Genomic DNA, 4,653 nt, shown 5'->3' with positions numbered 1-4,653 from the left:
TAGCTGGAAATCCAAGAAGCAAGGTACTATATCTAGATCATCAACCGAAGCAGAATATAGAGCTTTAGCTTCCACAACATGTGAAATTCAATGGCTTCTGTATTTGCTCCATGATTTGAAACAACCTCTACCACAACCAGTTTCTCTGTTTTGTGACAATCAATCTGCTATACAAATTGCACAAAATCCAGCCATGCATGAAAGAACAAAGCATATTGAAATTGATTGTCATCTCATAAGAGATAAAGTTCAAGCTGGTGTAATTAAGCTCCTGTCCATTCCTACTTCAGCACAACTTGCAGACATTCATACTAAAGCTTTGCATTCAACACAATTTCAATCTTTGTTGTCCAAGCTGAGCATTAAGGATATATATGTTGCAGCTTGAGGGGATATTGGATTTAATTTATTTTCCGTTCATATCTGTGCATTTATCTTCATATATTTATATTCTAAATTTATATTTATATTCCGTTTATATATTGTTTCAAACAATTATATATATGTAAAAATTGTACTCTCTTCTTATGGAATAAGAAATACAATTCCTATCCTTTCTTTTCTCATAACACTCTCTGCATCTCATCTCTCACCGTGCGTTTCTTCTACAGTCGTGTTTATTGTTTCATAACGTGATTGAGTTAAGGTATGTTGCCATGTGTTTTATTGAATGAAGCGGGACTCTACAACTTCTCTTTTCTATTTCTAGAACCATATACCTATCGATTGACGTGTTCGTTTTCGTCTTCTTATCATCAGAGTGTTTGAGTTAATTAAAATATTTGCTTTGGCTGAAAGAAGAGTTGAAGAGGAAAGTATGAGCGATTGGGTCTAATAACCTTAACAAGGGGCTGAACCTGGTTCTGTTATGGCCACGGATTTGTGCCACTGATTCATCTTGTTCTTGAGTTCACTGCTTCCGGAACTCGTTTGCTTCTGAGAATGAAATAACATACCTTTATTTTTTTATTTTAATGATGAAAAACCTTTATCAGAACTAGACTTCATATTTCTCTCCTTTTTTCTTTAGGCTATGCAGATGCAAACCCTTCATTCTCATCTCATCTTCAATATTCCTACCACTAGAATTTTCATTAGATGCAGAGCTTCCAACTGCTGAAGTTATTTCATCATAGTTATTAACTTTCACCCTTTGAAGATATATAATTGACATTCCAAGCTCATCTCCAATGGTCTTTGTTTTAATTTTAGAATGTAGATACTGTTTGACATTCTGGGAAGACATTTTAGAATTTATAGCAAGGTCTTCTTTATAAGAGCCCTTGTTTCTTGAAGAACTCAAACCTTTTTTACCATCAAGCTTTCTATTATGGCCAACAGAAATGGTAGATAATGTGGTGGCTGGTAATGCTTCTTCACTGCTATTGAATGATGTAATTGACACTCCGAGCTCATCTCCAGTTGTCTTTGTTTTAATTATGACCTTTTACTTAATATTGGCTATGGTTTTCCAAACAAGCAGAAGATTATGGTGTCACTGAACCAAACTTTGAACTCACATGCATTTTTTTAAATATATTTCCGGCGGTTTTTCTTCTAAACGGCCGTTTAAGTTTTCCATTTTTTTCCATAAATTTTCATGTTTTTTTAAGTTACATTTCCGGCTAAAAAAAATTTCCCCCACGAATCCTGTAATTCTCTCAGGCTTCCCTCTGTTTCTTCTTCTCCATTTCCCATTTTCCTCTCTACTGCCTTCACAGTTGAGCATTTGCTTCTCCAGCCCAGTTATCCAGTTTCCATCTTGCTCACATTCACAATTCAGTATCGTCTTCTCCACTGCAGTTCTCGACTTCTCGACTTGCACTCCTTTTTCACGATTCGTTTGGGAGTGTGCAACGGTAACCTTCGGTCGTTGTTGGCTCCTCACCCGTAAGTTCTCTTCTTCTGCAATCCGTAATTGTTTCGCCTCTCGTTTGAACTCCGTTTTCCATCCTGCTAAACTCTTCCGAAAACCCTAGAAATTTGGAACCTAGTCCCTATTGGAATTTTACGAAATTAGTTTTACAAATGTGGATAGAAAATGGGGTTGAATGCAAAGATTTTGTATTTTAAAACTTTCACTGTTTTGAAGTTTATGAATCTCGTTTGTTTGTTTTACCTTTCTCTTACTTTATATGCATTTTCAATTTTCCTATTAGAGCTATGACTTGCTTGTTCTACCTTTCTCTTACTTTATATGCATCACCAATTTTCCTATTTGAGCTATGACTTGCCGTTTTGTTAATTAGGCCATTTCGTATAAAGCATATTTGATTTTGCTTTAATTAAATCGGTTATGAAGTGATATGCACATTGTTGTTTCTTTTCTCAGGTTTTGTTTTTTGTGTCTTTTGCAGAATAATATGTAGTAGTGCATCACTTTCTGATAGAGTCTGTTCCTCACCTGTGCAAAAGAAGGTACTCGTTTCTTTCACATTCTCTTAACATATTTTATAATCTTTTCCTTCAAGATAAAGAATTTGTATAAATTATGTTTCTACTGGGTCATTGGTTGTTATTCGAAAGTGAAGTTTATTCATGTGCTTTGGTTGTTGTGGTCTGTTTCTAATTTGCTCTTCTTCCTGTAGAATACACACCACTATCACCATATTTGTAACGATTGTTTTAGTAGGCTTTAAAAAATGAACTTGTCTCAGTTGGATCATAGTTATTACAACTTCTCCTAATTAATATCTTCAAAAAGTTTAACAAGATTCAAATAAAAGTTGACTGGAAAGATGAAAGACTTATGCGCATGCGTGGCCTTCATGCATACTTTGTAGCTAACAATTGAATGTTATTAAAAAAGTAGAACATATATTTGTTATTCATGTATAAATTAGACAGACAAAATTGTTACTTTTTAAAAATAAATATGTTTAAGAGGTAAAAAAATGAAATGCACTGTATTTCATTTCGTTTTAAATCACTCAATTTAACCAATTCAAATGCCTCAAGATTTAAGACTTGGTTTTATTTATTTATTTATTTAATCAATTTAAGCACATATAATTGATTAATTAAATTGATAAAACAAGCCGTAGTGTATATAAAAAAAAAAAATATAGGGTAGTTATTACCTGGATCGCATTTAATGCTGAACTTGCTTTCACATCGTGCTCGAACCCTTGCCGCATGCCACATTTTCACCTCTCATCATATATACATCTGAATAAATCTATACATCTAATTTCATTTTACTAATTTCCTCTTCTGATTTTGCCAAAAATTGAAGATGTAAAAGTAGTTTGTACTATGTGATTAAACGATAGGCAAGTACTTCCATTAACGAGTTTATGGTTGAAGTGTAGTGTGATTTTAAACGATTAAGCTGATTCAAACAGTTTTAAGCACAACGAAAGAGCAATCAGAGTTCAAATAGAAGTAAAGAGATGAATATTTTATTATAAATGAAGATTTAATTAAGATAAAAAAAGAAGAAGGATAAATGGTAATGAGAACGATGATGACTTACATGTTAGATTATGCACCCAATAACAAAGAATGTTTAATATTAATATCTCATTTGGTACCAATATCTGTAACAATTGTTCCATATTTTTCTTTCGGTCTTTCCATTAAATACATGCATTCCTAGGTCCATTATTATTCCCAGTTGGCATAAGGTTTTAGGATTTTGAGGTTGTTACCACACTCTGCACCATGTCAAACTAAAACTGCAATTTCTAAACTTAAATCCACTTCACTCCCATTGGAGTCTGGATTGAAGCAGATGAAGTGATATGTTAGAGAGTAGGATTAAGTCTTATACCTTGAAAAGAGGTTACAATGAGTGAGTAAAATAAATTTTATATATTGATGAGGTCATGATTTGAGTAAGGTGGATTTCATAATTCATGTCCACACTATTGAACTGAAATGATGTTACGTTGTGGTAAGAGGGTTGGGTTGTAATTTGACGGATTTGAATTTTCTTACTGGGTGGTTTAAGTTTATTTACTTATTGATTATATGTTATATAGGTGGTTTAAGTTTTGTTTATGTAATTTTTTGTAGAGCACCTGAAGATGAAGAGAATGACAGATAACAACAAGGGGAAACAACTGAATACACCCCAAAGTGTCTAATAACCTCCTTACATTATCTTATGTATCATTTTCTGCAGAGTCTTTGCTTGGATTTTAGAGATTATTTTATATACACAACTGACTAACGAAATAGGCCTATACTCTTCCAGCCCTTAGGGATTTTCAATCTTAGGTATAATAAAGGATGCATTACTTTCACTGGGCCAATTACCACAACTATGAACCAACAATTAACAGCCCTCAAAATGTCTATCTTAATAATATCCCAAGCTTGCTATTGTCACTGTTGAAATATAATATCTTTATTATTATTAATATTTATATTAGGATTTTGTTAGGGGCTTCGCGTCCTTATAAATATAGTAGTAAGTTATATCAGATTTACTAAGTGAAAAAAATAAGACTTTTTAGCTTATCAAACTCTTCAAGTTGGTATCAAGAGCCGAACCTCTTTGTCTTCCTTGTCTATCATTGGAGCCGTCATCACTCTGTCATTTCCGCAGTTTGCTCCACTGTTCGCAGTTTATTCCGCTGTTCGCAGTTTGCTCCGCTGTAGCAGTTTGTTCCGCTGTCGCAGTTTGCTCCGCTGTCGCAGTTTGCTCCG

At 33.7% G+C, this 4,653-nt stretch overlaps 1 long non-coding RNA gene across 1 annotated transcript; it reads left to right on the top strand.

Annotated features, from left to right (window-relative positions):
• Positions 1–662: 662 nt before the first annotated feature.
• Positions 663–4,295, top strand: LOC148205738 (uncharacterized). The gene is made up of 3 exons (XR_015783343.1): positions 663–1,890; positions 2,358–2,418; positions 4,018–4,295. It is a non-coding gene; the product is annotated as an uncharacterized LOC148205738 (long non-coding RNA).
• The last annotated feature ends 358 nt before the right edge of the window (positions 4,296–4,653 follow it).

The sequence above is a fragment of the Vigna umbellata genome, chromosome 1 (assembly GCF_029865625.1).
Source record: "Vigna umbellata cultivar VRB3 chromosome 1, Vumbellata_1.0, whole genome shotgun sequence".
Taxonomy (NCBI): domain Eukaryota; kingdom Viridiplantae; phylum Streptophyta; class Magnoliopsida; order Fabales; family Fabaceae; genus Vigna; species Vigna umbellata.
This window is presented reverse-complemented; position numbering and strand designations above follow the sequence as displayed.